The sequence below is a fragment of the Physeter macrocephalus genome, chromosome 7 (genome assembly GCF_002837175.3).
Source record: "Physeter macrocephalus isolate SW-GA chromosome 7, ASM283717v5, whole genome shotgun sequence".
Lineage (NCBI taxonomy): Eukaryota > Metazoa > Chordata > Mammalia > Artiodactyla > Physeteridae > Physeter > Physeter macrocephalus.
The window spans coordinates 76,544,566-76,561,058 of NC_041220.1; the positions used below are offsets into that span (position 1 = coordinate 76,544,566).

At 36.6% G+C, this 16,493-nt stretch overlaps 1 protein-coding gene across 2 annotated transcripts in view; it reads right to left on the minus strand.

Annotated features, from left to right (window-relative positions):
- GRXCR1 (glutaredoxin and cysteine rich domain containing 1) overlaps positions 1-16,493 on the minus strand; it is a 339,136-nt gene that overhangs the window by 171,017 nt on the left and 151,626 nt on the right. The window contains exon 7 of one of the 2 annotated variants that reach the window (XR_008617837.1): positions 12,478-12,649. The exons of the other annotated variant lie outside the window; for it this stretch is intronic. The gene's annotated coding sequence lies outside the window, so the exon portion shown is untranslated. The remainder of the gene's footprint in view (positions 1-12,477; positions 12,650-16,493) is intronic. 2 annotated transcript variants of the gene reach the window in all.

Below are 16,493 nucleotides of genomic sequence, written 5' to 3' on the forward strand. Positions count from 1 at the left end.
ATCTCCCAACAACTATAATTTTTCTTCTGTTTCTGGGACATGTGTAACTATTTAAAGAACCTGAAAACAGCATTTGGTTGAACCCATAATGTATAGACTCAATTGTGAGAATGGGCTGTGGGCCATGCTCACAGAATGTCAGAACTAAGAAAGAAACTTGGAGATAAAGTTTAGTTTCATCAATTTCACCAGTTTTCAAAGGAGAGAATCAGAGTGGTCACATGGATAGTTAGGGACTTCACCCAAATGAAGACTGGTTTCCAGTGGAGACAATGTTCCATTACCACTGTTCCATGCTACCAAGTCTCAATTATGCCTAAGAGATCATATTCACACTCTTGGGTTGAGTTTTAAGTTCACTTTCTTTACTGTTATGTTCTGTACATTGTTAAACATACAGCCACCTGAGGCTATAAGTATTGTTTTGGATCCTCTTTCCTATGAGTTTCTCCTGATAAGTGCTGATCACCTGCTTCTCCATTATTTTCCCTGCTATTCCACACCTGTTGGGCTCCACAGCCTCTGGCTTTACAAATTTACTTCGGCATTTATCTTCTTCCCCTCTCAAATTTCAACGCGAAGCCTTTTATGTGCTTTTATTTGGAATGACAAGAATGAAAGTGAAGCCTGATAGACGCCAGGGGAAAGGTTAAGACCAAAGAACAGTGTCATAATTCAGGCAGGCTCAAACAAGGGACAAGAAAACAGACCAAGAGGAGTAATCCATAACCAGAAGAGTGTGGCAAACTCACCTTCCATTCAGATGAGTGCCTGAATTCATTGGGTGGTAGGGAAGTTGGGGCATGGCAGCAGCAGAGTCCAGGTAGGGGTCACTTTCGGTGCAACATTAAGGTGAGGTGGGTGAGGGGACTGGGTCAGGGCTGTGAGTTATCATTCTCTGGGGACAGACGCAATCACCTGCCCAGGTAAACGTGAGACAGTTTTCAGCCATGGATGGTAAAGAGAGAGCTAGCAAAAGAGCTAGGTCAGAACTGGGCAGGCTGTCAGAGAACCATCAGAGTATGTAAGGGTTCCAGACTAAGGGCCAGTGCCAGCAGGACCTGATGCAATGAGACAGAGACAGGTAGAAACCCAGCCATGTGGAGGGGACCAACAATGCAGATCCTAAGGAAAGGCTGCCTCTCAGTACCTCGTGGGGCTAGCACTGGTTTCGTGGATTTTGGCAGCAAAACTTGTCTTCTCTTCTACTGGTTGACGGATTGGAGTCTCCTACTTTAGTCGCTACTGTGTCAGAAAATGAGTGAGACCTCAGTTCCCAAAGCTGAGCTAGAGAAAACTGAAGCTGACCCAGGCCATGTGTAGCATGCAGAATGACATCAGAGGAGACAAAGAAATCGATGGTAAAGGGAAACATGAGAGCAGAACTAATATTGCAGTACTAACTACGGAAGCAAACTTGCTGTCCATTAAAAGACATCTTTGAAACTGTGGCAAAGCCTGCTCTGGGAAGTTTCCTTCTCCATGAAACAGGCACCAAAGGCTAGCTTCCTGGACTCTGACCAACTCAGGACCCACACACTCCAAGGCTGTAAAATGTAACTCCCTGGGATTCACTTTGGAATTACTCCCTGGAGTATCCAGCAGAGCCTGACACACTGAGAGGAATATTCCCATGAAGTTTTGGAGTTACCACCTCCATCTACATAAATCTAAGTCCCTAGTCTTAAGCACCCTACAATGCTTGGGGAGCAGCAGACTTCTTACTACATGTGCTGCAGTTCACAAGCAAAGCCAGCTTTTAAGTAGTGAAAGCCATTTTATGCCAGGATCATCTTCACTATACTTCCTCATATTACAAAGAAGCATTATAACTTTCCTAAGGAAAAGACATTAAAATAAAAATAAAATTAAAGGTGTGTTTTTAAAGCTCTCTCCCTTTTTGTTGGTAGGCACAAAAATAAAAGGCAGTTTGCTGTAGTGAAGGAAACAGATACCACTAAGAATCCCATTTTTTTTTTTAGAACTTTAACAAATTCTGAAATTCTTATCTTGTACTTATTCAAATATAGGGCAGGTTTCTACACATGCTCAAAAGGTTACATTTATAGTTTCTGAGAGAACAGAAACATTTTAGGATGCTGGTTTTACAAACCAGTTGATAATAAACATCATAAGCCATGTAACTAAAAAAGATCAACATGTGATCTGGATTTTTTTTTTTTTTTTTTTTCAATCTTTCCTGGCTATTTTGTGCAGGCCCTGCCTGGGAGGGTTATCAGTAAGGTTCTAGTGAGGAGAACAGAAACAATTCTAGGTTTTTCAAAGAGAGGACATTTAATTGAGGGGATTGGATACACAGATGGTAGATGACGTAAGAGAGAAAACCAGGGGTGATGAGGTAACTCAGAAATGAGTAACTGAGTAATCCATTTCTCTGTTTTTGCATATCAAAGTATCTCAAACTTCAGTAGCTCAAAACAATCATTTTTTAAAAATCATTATCTTTCACAGTTCTAGGATCTGGGGGCAGGGGGGTACTCGGTTAGTTGGCTCTCACTTGGATTCCTTCATGCAGTTATAGTCAGATGGTGATGGGGGTTAGAGTCATCTTGAAATCTTACTTGCTCACACATGTGATAGTTGATGCTGGCTGTTGGCTGGGACCTCAGCAAGGGCTGTTGGCTAGAACACCCACATAGAGCTTCTCCATGTGGCCTGGCCTTCCTTACAACATAACAGTCTCAGACTTCTTATTGATGGCTCAGACTTCAATGGCAAGTAATCCAAGAGAAAGGTTAGAAAATCCATCCCCTTACGACTGACACTCAAACATCACTTAGTGTCACTTCTGCCATATTCTGTTGGTTGATTAGTCAGTAAGTTTGGTCTAGATATAAGGGAAGAAGACATAGGCCCCATCTCTTAGTGGGAGGAATGTCAGAGAATTTGTGAACATGTTTAAAAACCACCAGACAAAGGAAGGAACTACCATCCCTCTGTCGGGGAGAACAGAAAGAGTTAATATTACAAGGATCAAGGACTGTGGAGTCAGAGCCATAAAGACCAGTGCTGGAGGTATGTGCTGGAATCACAAAGAGAGATGGAAGGGGAATCTAGGTCTTGCCATTCCAGGCCCAGTGATCCCACAGAAACAGGCCTAATTATTCCATCATACATATTGGCTCTTGTTGCCTGCATCTTATATAACTATGGCTGATTTGACAAAGTACTGACTGGTACACTAGTAAATTGATGAGATTACTGATTTTTGTTAGGACAGTATTTTTCCATGAACAGCTCTATGAAAACAGGCTATCTTCTTTGTAGAAACTAAATCTTTAGGAGTTTGATATATGGCAGCCTCTTTGATAAGTCAGGATCATTAGAAAAAGCAATTGTGCCAAATTAAAATAAACTAAGAGACGTAATAACCAAATGCAATGTGTGGTCTTGACTTAGATAAATCAACTGTAAAGGACATTTTTTAGCCAATTGTGGAAATTTGAATATGATCTGGGTATTAGATGAGATAAAAATTTACTGAACAGGAAAGATGAGGATCATTGACTAAGGAAAGCAGCTTATGAAACAAGATGTACAATATTAATATGTACTAAGGTATTAATGGTGATGATCCCTAAGGGAGTGGGAATGTAATGTTTGTTTTTATTTTATTTTGCTCGTTTTGTGTTCTAATTTTCTATAATGCATCTGCATTATTTCTGTAACTATAAAAAAGTTATTCTACTAAAAACTTTAAAAAAAATTATGACATACTGGCGGGCTCACAGTCACATAGAAACTGTCTCTCAGATTTACAATTTCAGAAATGCAATGTCAGACTGAGAAACAAATTTATTTTCATGGACCCTGAATCCAGACAAAAGCCAGAGATAGAGATATGACCCCTTATGGGAATCAACATACCTTCTCTTGGATTTAAAAAGATATTAGTGATTCTGAACAAAGCACTAAGGAAAAGGAAATTAAAGAGTCTCCTTCTAAATTAATTTCCTTTCTCTTATCTCAGCACATGAAAATATCCAAGTCTCTCCACCTTAAACTAAACATGATGCTCCCCATGGTTCTATCCTTGATATTCTTCTTTTTATTTTATATATTTCTACAAAGCAGAGCATCATCTACAGTGATGACTCCCAAATACATATCTTCATTCCTGATTGCTCCCCTAAGAATAGATAAATGTTTCCATTGGAATTCCCATGGGACCCTAGAATTCAACATATCTAGCATTAAATTTAATCATTTTTCTTCTTGCAAAACATATTATTAATTCTACATTTCTAATCCTTATTAATGATAGTGATATCAAACATGATGGTCATCCCAAATTTCCTCCATAATCCTACCACCCATACACATGACTAGTCATTCACAGATGCCCTGATTATCTATGTAGAAAATCTATGTAGCTACTAAGACTAATAAGTGAGTTTTCAAGGTTTCAGGATAAAAGATCAATGTTTGAAAATCAACTGTATTTGTATTAGCAACCATTGGAAATTGCAATTAAAATATATTTTTATAATAGGGTAAAAATATGAACTACTTAAGGATAAATCTGTTAAAATATGGACACTGAAAACTACAAAATATTGAAAGGAGAAATTAAGAAGATCTAACTAGATGGGGAAAATACGTCATGTCTGTGGATCAGAAGACTTAATTAAGGTGGCATTATTCTAAAATGGATGTATAGATTCAAATAATTGCAATCAAAATCCCAGAAGTTTTTTTGTAGAAGTTGACAATTATAAAATTCACTTGGAAATGCAAAGGAATTAAAATAGCCAAAATAACTTTGAAAAAGAACAAATTTCTTCTGCCTTACTTAAAAATTTAGCATAAAACTATAGTAATCTAGATACAAGTATTGGCTCCAAAATAGGTAGATCGATCTATGCAATAGAATAGATAGTACAGAAATATACCAATACATATATAGTTAACTGATTTTCCACAAAGCTTCAAACACAATTCAGTGGACAGACTTTTTAACAAACAGATATTCATATACATATATGCATATATATATACTTCAATTGAATTTTGCACCATATACAAATATTAACTCAGAAATGGATTATAGATATAAATGTAAAATATAACACTATAAAATTTATAAAGCAAAGCATAAGAAAAAACTTCTGTGCTTTATGTTAGGTAAAGATTTCTTAGCTATCAAAAGCACAATCCATAAAATAAAATATTAATACTTTGGGCTTCAACAAAATGAAAAACTTCTGTTCTCCAAAAGATACCATTAAAAGAAACAAAAGACCAAACCACAGACTGGGAGAAAATATTTGAAAATCTCATATCTGATAAAGGACTTTTATCCAAATACAAAGAGAACTATTAGAACATAACAGGTAAAAAAAAATTAAAAAGAGTAAATGACTTGAACATTTTGCCAAAAAAGGTTTACTAATGGCAGATAAGCACATGAACGATGCTCAGCATTAGCCATCATTAAGGAAATGCAAACAAAAACCATAATGTGATACTACTACACACCCATTAGAATGTCTAAAATAAAAAGACTGGTCATACCAAGCACTGGGAGGTTATGAGAATACATGCCGCTGATGGGAATGTAAACTGACACTATTCTGAAAAACCATTTGATAGTTTCTTAAGTTAAACATACACTTACTAGATAACCCAGCCATTCCAATCCTGAGTATTTACCCAAAAGAAATAAAAGTATATGTACATAAAAATACTTAAAGATGGATGTTTACAGCAGCTTTATTTGTAATAGCCAAAAACTGGAAATAATCAAAATGTCCATCGCTAGGTCCATGGATATAAAAACTGTGGTTCATCTATCTAGACAATGGAAAACTACTCGGCAGTAGCAAAAGAATGAACTACCGAGACATCAACAACTTGGAATGAATTTCAAAATGATTATGCTGCCACCTCTTTTTTTTAGTAAACATGTATATAAACCTAACAGAATAAATAACGATTTAATATTCTTATAATCTGCACACATTTATGCATTGTGATCATCTACTTGTCATCTTGCTGGAGGAGGTCATCAAGAGAACATGACTGTCAGCTGACCCATGAGCTAGACCCACGCAACTGGAGGCGCCTCACCCTCTCCCCTGCTGGAGTCATTTCAAATGCAGCCTTGAGACACTAATATGTTGTTGAGACCATCTGGATGGTATATGTGACTGAACCCAGTTAAAACCTCTATATAAATTTTTAAGATTCTGGTGGGTGGGTATGGAGATCTACTCAACTTGGGGCTGCCCAAGACAAGTTTCATATGTAAGTTCCCTTGCTTATTAAAACTGCCACCTGCCTTGGAGAAATGTCTATGTAGGTCTTCTGCCCATTTTTTGATTAGGTTTTTGGGTTTTTTTGATATTAAGCTATATGAGCTGCTTGTATATTTTGGAAATTAATCCCTTGTCTGTAGCATTGTTTGCAAATATTTTCTCCCAGTCCGTAGGTTGTCTTTTCACTTTGTTTATGATTTTCTTTGCTGTGCAGAAGCTTTTAAGTTTAATTAGGTCCCATTTGTTTATTTTTGCTTTTATTTCCATTGCTCTAGGAAACATCCAAAAATATATTGCTGTGATTTATGTCAGAGAATGTTCTACGTTTTCCTCTAGGAGGTTTATTATAGCCAGTCTTACATTTAGGTCTTTAATCCATTCTGAGTTTATTTTTGTATATGGTGTTAGAGAATGTTCTAATTTCATTCTTTTGCATGTAGCTGTTCAGTTTTCCCAGCACCACTCATTAAAGAGACTGCCTTTCTCCACTGCATATTCTTGCCTCCTCTGTTGTAGATTAATTGCCCATAAGTATGTGGGTTTACTTCTTGGCTTTCTATTTTGTTCCATTGATCTATGTGTCTGTTTTTGTGCCAGTGCCATATTGTTTTTTTTTTAAGCAAAATGATATATCATTTTATTCTCATTAGATTGGCAAAAATTAAGAAGTCCATATTGTTTTGATTACTGTAGCTTTGTAGTATAGTCTGAAGTCAGGGAGCCTGATTCCTCCAGCTCCACTTTTCTTTCTCAGGACTGTTTTGGCTATTCAGGGTCTTTTGTGTTTCCATAAAAATTAAAAAAAATTTTTTTCTAGGCATGGAAGCAATGACAGATGAATGAATAAAGAAGATGTGGTATATATACACAATGGAATATTACTCAGCCATAAAAAAACTAAATAATGCCATTAGCAGCAACATGGATGGACCTAGATGGATGGATCATACTAAGTGAAGTAAGTCACACAGAGAAAGACAAATAGCATATGATATCACTTATATGTAGAATCTAAAAAAAAATGATACCAATGAACTTATTTACAAAATAGGAAGAGAACCATAGACATAGAAAACAAAATTTTTCTTACCAAAGGGAATAGCAAGGGCAGGGAGAGAGATAAATTAGGAGTTTGGGACTAACATATACATACTACTATATATAAAATAGGTAAAAAAGAAGGACCTACTGTATAGCACAGAGAACTATACTCAATATCTTATAATAACCTATAATGGAAAATAATCTGAAAAAGAATATGTGTGTGTGTGTGTGTGTGTGTGTGTGTGTAACTGAATCACTTTGCTATACACTTGAAACCAACACAACACTGTAAATTAACTAAATTTCAATTTAAAAAATAAATATATATGTTAATTAAAAACAAAAGCAAAAGCAAAAAATTGCCATCTGCCAGTCTGGAGTAGCCTGCCTCTTTCTTCAGTCTCTCCTTGCCCTCTGGGGCTGGGGGTGGAGGCAGTTTCACATTTCACCAGGGAAGCTCCTGTGGTTTTGAAACAATGCATCTAAATTTAAGTCCTAAATTAAACTGAACTGAGGACCCCACCTGCCCCAATTTCAGTAATAACTAAACTAAACGTTTTTACATTTCAAATCAGAACATTGAAATTCTCATTTTTTGCCATTATGAATTAATTTTAATAGAGAAAACCCTTTTAGGGTTTCTTAATAATAGTATTTATTGGTGAGTTAGGACATTCAAATATGTGAGCACAGCCTGTGATATGTGTTTTGGTGAAAAGCAGACTCTAGCCCTGGGTTTGAGCTTCACCCAGCTCAGCAACTTTCAAGTTTCCAAAGTTTTTCACATACAGAATTTTGGTCCTCACAAAAATCTTGTATGTATGATAGGTGAATGAGGCATTAATACAGTGCTTGGCCCATGGTAAACATTCCACAAATAATAGCTACTAGTAGCTATTTTCATACAAATACTTAACTTTTCAAAAGATTTTTGAGCCCTAGTTCAAATTAACACCAAGAGTTCTTGGTTTCTTTCTTGGCCTTATAGCAAAATCATCCTCATATTGTCCTGTAGATAATAATTTCCTACTTAGACATAAACCTTTATTGACTGCACTGAAGTGGTCATTTTCAGCAGTATGTAAACTCTCCCAAGGGGTTGAGATATAATCCTGATTTTCCTGTGTGATAGGGAAAGTTAAAATGCCTTCTCATTTCTGAAATTGACAGATTCTTACTAAGTATGAACACTAGTAGAAAAAATACACACAGAAAACATTCAGAAATGTGCAGACTGCAGAAGGACAAAATTTAAAAAAAAACAAAAAACTTTTTAGTTATAACTGTTAGAGGTTTACACATTAATAAAAATGCTTTCCCCTGTATTTAGACTTGCTACAAAACACTATAGGCTTTGGGTATAAGACTTGGTTATGGATAGAAAGAGAGAAGACTGAACGTGTGTTCCCCTGGAGGAGGAATTAGTGATGTGGCCTCTTTATACCTTCTCTAGGGCAGACACCACTGAATTATACGCACCAGTAGATCTACTTACAAGCCTATTTTTTATATCAACTTGGAAGCAGGCCCCATTTCACATGAAAATCTAAATGTCAAAAGTCTAGGTAATTTTCATTCTCGACACTCCTCTAAAGTTGATTATCTTTTTTATTATGATACCACAGAGGACACTTTAGGTCAGAAAAGAAGCAATATACCCACATACAGTTTATGAAATGACACTAAGCTTCTATTTCTGATTCATCTTCCTTTACTGCCTCATGTTGTTTTGGTAAAGAATGCTTCCAAAGGTTCCATTTCTAATCAAAATTTTTCATATCACTACTAAGAGGCTAAATATCTTTTTTTAATTCATTGATTTATAACAGCATAGAATTTTCTTATAGCTGGTTCAGTCATGCTGAGATTTGTCGTCAAAGTTTCCCCCATCTGGAAAGGTGTCGATCGGCCCCTGAGTGTATGCAACAGTTTACATAATGTCATTATGTTCATTTTTCTTAATTTTTACTTTATCAATTCAATATTCTTTATATGTTTTTTAAAATTCTTATAATTTGTATTTGTTTGCTAAGGCTGCCATAACAACCAAAGTACTACAACCTGGGTGGCACAAACAACAGATAGTTTTTGTAGGCTTTTTTGTTGTTTTTGGCCACGCCACGTGGCTTGTGGGATCTTAGTTCGCTGACTAGGGATCGAACCCGTGCCCCCTGCAGTGGAAGCATGGAGTCCTAACCACTGGACCACCAGGGAATTCCCACAACAGATAGTTTCTGTCTCATAGTTCTGGAGGCTAGAAGTCTGAGATCAAGGTGTCAGCAGAGTTTATTCTTTCTAGGGGCTGTCAAGGAGCATCTGTTCCATGCCTCTCCTATAGCTTCTGGTGGTTTGCAGTAATTTTTGGCATTCCTTGACTTGTATAAGCACCACCCCAATCTTTGCCTTCATTGTCACATGATGTTCTCCCTGTGTGGGTATCTGTGCCCATACTTCCCCTTTTTATAAGGATACCAGTCACATTAGATTAGGGCCCACCCTAATGACTTCATCTTATCTAATTACATCTGCAATGACCTATTTCCAAATAAGGTCACATTCTCAGCTACTGGGGTCAGGACATATGAATTTTGGGGAGACACAATTAAACCCCTAGCAGACATATATATATATATACCTTGCTACATACGAAAGTTTTTAGCATTTCATTAGTATACTTACATTTGCTTTCTTCGTGTCTGTTTTCATAAGATGAAAACAAGTTTCTTAAGACCATCAACAATATGGAACAATATAATAGTTAGATAGAAATACTAAGGTTAAACCACTTCAACCAATGGTTCAATTACAGACCCTCTAGTTTATGCTCAGCCACCCTTACGTAGCATCTTTTGGTTTTTGGTTGCTGTTTTCTAACAGTAGACATACATAGATAGACACTGCCTCCTGATAAATTTTATAAAAATGAAATAACATGTACGGCCTCTATCTCTGTGTACAGCTCACTGGTTTTGGTCACCAAGTTTTAAACAATAACAGTTCTGTGATATACAGCAAGTAGGACTACTTAAGCTTGTTTCACAAGTATTGACAAGCAGGGTAGCAAATAGGTTTCATTTCTCTCTTAGTGCCAACTCTAGTCAATTGGTAAATTGAATTACTAACCAGCTTAATTGAAGATTCTAATGCCCAGGAAATAGCAGGTTATGGTAGATTCTTAATGTTTGCTATTAGCTGCGATATAAGAGGTAGTTTAGTCATCACATGACCCATCATCCTGGCTCTAAGTCACCATAAAGCACCCAAGATAATCCAAGTCCCCCAAAGACAACTGTAACCTAGATTGAGGTGTTATGATTATTCTGTCCCTCAGATCCTGCTTCCCCCTGATTTCTTGTTTATGAATTATCTTCCTGCCCCCATACTATCTAAGGTCCTACTAATACTAACAATCTCTGTCCCCACTTTGTTGGCTCTTGAAAATCAGCCTTGTGCTTCATTCTTTGGTTTGTCTGTCTCGACTTTTGCACCAACTATGTTCCAGGTGCCATAGTCTGGAAGCAAATTAGGTTCTGTGAGTCAAAGCCGTTTTCATAAGATTCCAAAGGCAGAAATACAGTGAGCTCCATATTCCTGAAACTCTCAGCTGTGGCCGCTGTCAAGAAAGTCATGGAAATATAAGATCGTTCTTCCTACACCAGCATTCCAGTGTCCATTCTCTGGTTCCATGAATTGAGAGGCAGGTTTGGTGAGAGCGGGGGCTTCTTGCTTCCAGCAAGGCTGCATTAGACGCCTCAGACTCAGTGGCTTGCCTAGTGGGACAGTGATGCAGTCTTCCTAAAGATGTTTCTGGAAACCCAACCTAGCTCGCTTCCTTAAGCCTAATTATATTTAAAGCACCAATTTGGGGGAAGTAAACTTCTTTCTGCCTCAGACACATAGAGGGGTATTCATAATTACAGTAGATTTAAATGAATATGAGGGATGGGGCAGAGTCATGAAAAGTTTATGGCAATTTCAAACTAAGCATTAGGCATTACACTTTGGACATCTTTATTATTTTCTTTGGATTAATTCCTTGTGGGATTTTTCATTGGATACTTTACACCACATAAAATCCCAGCCACATGCAATCTCACCCCTCCTTTCTAGATTGTTTCTGACTTTCCAAATTCTCCCTAATTGCAGAGAAATTCACTCTCCTCATTTCCCAACCCAAACCTAGTTCTCAGGCCCATTTTGTATATCCAAACCGACCAGCATGCACAGCAACTCAAAATAATTTCCGTAACAGGAACCACTCTCTTATATGGCAGTGGTGCTTATACACAACTTTTTCATTCATTAGATAACAGTAGTTGATATGGAAGCCAATGGAACAAGAGCTGATATGTCACATGAGAAGTTTAAGGTGTGACCATATGGTGTTATCAGAGAATATCAAGGTTCCTCCATCACATGACATGACAACAGCATTATGTTCTTCCCAAAGCAGTACCACTGGGAGAATGAAAAGCCAAGTCAGTATCCAACAGCCTGTTTGCTCTCTCTCCCTCTCATCTCCAACCCTCAGCTATAGAAATCGATCCTGCCTGGGCACTTCCAATATGAATATACAAGTCTTTTTTTCAATCCAATGTTGTTTTTCCCAGTGGTTATTTCAACTGTTATGTTTCTTTCTATCTGTTCCTTTTTCACCATTTTAGAATCTCTATTCTCCATATTTCAGAACTCCTGATGCTGCCTCCAAATCTTGCAGCTTCTTCCCCATGATGTCATTCTCTTTGTATTTTTGCTGTTTTACAATGTGTCTTCTACTTGACCCTCCAGGATGATCTCTATAGTGACTAATCTCTCCTCAATTCATACACTCAGTTTTTAAATTTAAAAATTATCAGATTTTTAAGTTTCAGAAAGTCTTCATAAAGCTATAATAGAATCTCTTCGAGCCTTCTTTTAAAACATTTTGTTGTGGTTATTCTAATAGTCATCTGTCTCCTCTAACAGTTCTATTACTATACTAGAAGCTTTCCTATTCTTTTTATCCATTCTCTCTCTCTCTCTCTCTCTCTCTCTCTCACTGTCTCTCTCTCTCTCCTTGTTCTATCTCAAAGACACTGCTGCTGGGTCCCCTTAGATTGTGATGATTTCCTTAGCACACCCATGAGTTTATTTACATAACAAGCTACTAGGGTACCTGGGAGTGATGGAAACCCACAAGTGGTAGGAAGTACTGCTCTTCACAGACAGGGACATGAAACTGGAAACTCTTCAGTTCTTTCTGCAAACACAGGAAAAAGCTTGATTGCTGATCTCTGACATAAGGAGGATCAAGACCCCTCCAAAGATTTGACAATCAGCAGGTCTTCCTAGAATGACAATGAATGGAATGACAGGGGTCTTCCTCCAAGGGATCCACAGAACTCAGAGGTACAATCTTTCTTCAGGAACAAAAGAATTCAGATTTTCCTCCCAGGTCAACTGCCAGGCCCAGAATCAAGAACTATCCTAAACATCCAGCCCCTGGAAAGGTCAGAGTGTTCGCACACACCCTGCAGTCTAAGCACCTGTTTCCCTATGGAGACAGAGTTGATAGTTGGATTAGAGTTGAGAGTGGATGTGTCAGGCCACCATCTCATCAGAATTCTGATCACTTTGAGGCAGATGGAAGAAATGAAAACAAAGGAGACAGGTAAGATAGATGGAAACAGCCAATATTATTTGATTTATGCCTTATCACTCTCCACAAAAGATTTAATATGACTTAATGGCAGAGTATATGCAATAAAACAGCAAAATGTAAATAGAGATTAGAAATAAGAAACAAGAAAAACATAACTTAGAAGAGGAGATCTAGACAAGGAAAAACAAAATAAGTAACTTTTACCTTGAGCTGGATTAATGGACAGATTAGCCAGAAGGTTGCTTGGGACACTGATGTCTAATGAATAATAGAACATCAGTGGGATAAATTCACACAACGTATATTGGTCCCACTCCCATTAAAGTAGACAGAATGAAATTAAAATTCAAAACACCCCTTACTGTACTACTTTATCTCTTTCTTTCCTTCCAGTTTTACTGAGATATAATTGACATACAGCACTGTAAGGTATACAGCATAATGATTTGACTTACATATATCATGAAATAATTCCACAAATAAGTTTAGCAAACATCCATCATCTCATATAGATACAAAATAAAAGAAAAAGAAAAAAATTTTTTTCTTGTGATGAGAACTCTTGGGATTTACTCTCTTAACAACTTTCATGTATAACACAGAGCAATGTTAGTTATATTTATCATGCTATACGTTACATCCCTAGTACTTATTTATCTTAAAGCTGGAAGTTCGTACCTTTTGACTGCTTACATCCAATTCCCCTTCCTCCAACCCCTCACCTCTGGTAACCACAAATATGATCTCTTTACTACTTTATCTTTTGAATATTTTCCCCCTACCCATATATAATGTTAGTGAGTTAGATGTCAGCAAAGTGAGCTGAGGTTCTAAAAACAACTAAAGCCAGACATAGGTCTGCTTACGAGGGTGGGTAGTTCAGTTTACTAAAGTTAAAAACTGTACTTCTAAGAAGTTGTCTTGGAACTCTATAGCATCTACAAGTTAAAAATATTATAATAGAAAAATGCAAAGGTAAGAACTAGATAAATAGAAAATAGTTTGACAAATATTTTGGATAGTATTAATGCCTACCTCCTATATTGTGCTTTGAAGATACTGCATTTTTTACAATTGAAGGTTTATGGCAACTCTGCACAGTCACAGATGATGGTTAGCATCTTTAGCGATAAAGTATTTTTTAATTAAGGTATGTAATTTTTTTTTAGTCATAATGCTACTGTACACTTAGGAGGCTACCATATAGTGTAAACATAACTTTTATATTCACCAGGAAACAAAAAAAACTCATCTGACTGGCTTTATTGCAATATTCACTTCATTGCGGTGGTCTGGAACTGAACCTGCAATATTTCCATGGGATGTCTGTATATGATTCTGTCTGTCATAACTTCTTAGAAAAAAAGTTTCTCCCCACCTCCACTGTATAAAAGTTTAGTATATATTTTTAAAATTTCTGTCTGAAAAGATCAAGTTTTTAACTGCTTATCAAATTCTGCATCTCAGTGTGGCCTTACATGTAGCCCATTCACTAATAAACCTTTTTAAAGCAGTTCTTCTAACCCAGTTTTACCTTTTTCCAGAAAAGAGAATCTTGACTACAATAATAATGTATGATTTACCTCATTCAAGTACCTATCTATAAAAATACCTAGAATTATTTTTAAATTCATATCATTTGAAGGAAAAAATGGCTTAATTGAGAACTACTAATCATATACTTCAAAATGAAGAAACTGCACTTATTAATATACAGTTAACTTGAACTTTCTCTAAATAATTCTACAATTTTACCCTGAACTGACATATACAGCTTTCTCTAAATAATTCTACAATTTTATCCTGATATTAATGAAAAGTTCCTTCTCAATAAGAAATTAATCTCCCTTACCCAGCCTGGCCAAGAGAATAGACTTTGTGTTGGTCTCATCTGGATTTATCATCTTCCAAATTCTACTAGTAACCTTGTAATTTAAGACTGTAATACATTTAACATATTATTCTGAGACTCTGCAAAAGCACAAGGTTCACTGAAATGAACAAAACTTTAATAACTGCTTTCGGTGGATGACGACTTTCTCTAATATGCTTTGTATTAAAGGTCATTTCTTTCTGCAAACTTAGCTCTAAGATCTTTGTTTCTTTTTACCATCGTGATTATCCTTCTGTGCTTCTGTTCTCTGCTCTGGGTGGAGCCAAGAGCTCCTATGGTAAAAAGAGACATATCTCTATTGGGGTCCAAGCAGAAAACAACTAACCCAGAGGGCAAAGAAAACCTGCAGTGTCACTACTTTTGAAACACATTTGAGGAGCTCCATTTGCTGCAATATCTCAAAGCTGTTATTGTTAAATAATTTAATACCCCAAATCACATGGGCTGCATACAGAGCTGCACACCACAAGCACTGTTTCATGTTTATAGAATAATATTTAAAGTCCTTTCTCACAGCCCCCCTCATTTGATGGCTGACACAACCCTGGGAAACAGGTAAATAATACATAATTATCACCATTTTATAACTGAGGAATATGAGAGTCTTAAATCTGTAAGTGATGGCAAAAATAATAGCAGCTAAAGTCAGATTCTAATTCCAGTGCATTCACTTGGTGTGAGTTCTTCATCCATTCATCTTAGTTTCCCGCAATCTCTTAAACCAGTTGTGAGGATTAAATGGGATCAGGGATGAAAAGCACTGGTATGCTAATGGCATTTTATTACTGGGTGTCCAATAAATAGCATGAATCTCCCTTTTTCCCTTCCTCAGAGATCTGGGTCTGACCACTCAGCCAATAAATGGCAAAATTCAGAAGAGAATCCAACTTTCTGACTCCTGAGCAAGTAGAAAAATAGCAGCTCAAGGCCCACAAGTCTCTTGGACAATTATGCTTTATGACTTGTCCATAATGTGAAAATTTCTCCCCAGATCCAAGTTTTGTGCAGCCTGTCACTTAATTTGGAAGCTCTTTAAGAATACAAAACTGAGAATATCAGATTAGGGCATAAAAGTGCTATTTATTTAGAAGGAGAAAAGAAGTCACAACAAATTATAAGTTTTAAAAAGCCTTAATTTCTCTTTCTGATTTTTGTTGTTAGTGTATAGGAATGCCAGAAATTTCTGTGCATTAGTTTTGTATCCTGCAACCTTACCAAATTCATTAATTAGTTCTAGTAGTTTTCTAGTGGCATCTTTAGGATTTTCTATGTATAGTATCATGTCATCTGCAAACAGTGACAGTTTTACTTCTTTTCCAATTTTTAATTTCTTTTTCTTCTCTGATTGCCGTGGCTAGGACTTCCAAAACTATGTTGAATACAAGTGGCGAGAGTGGACATCCTTGTCTTGTTACTCATCTTAGTGGAAATGCTTTCAGTTTCTCACCACTAAGTATGATGTTTGCTGTGGGTTTGTCATATATGGCCTTTATTATGTTGAGGGAGGTTCCCTCTATGCCCATTTTCTGCATCTGTTGATATGATCATATGTTTTTTATTCCTTAATTTGTTAATATGGTATATCACATTGATTGATTTGCATATATTGAAGAACCCTTGCATCCCTGGGATAAAT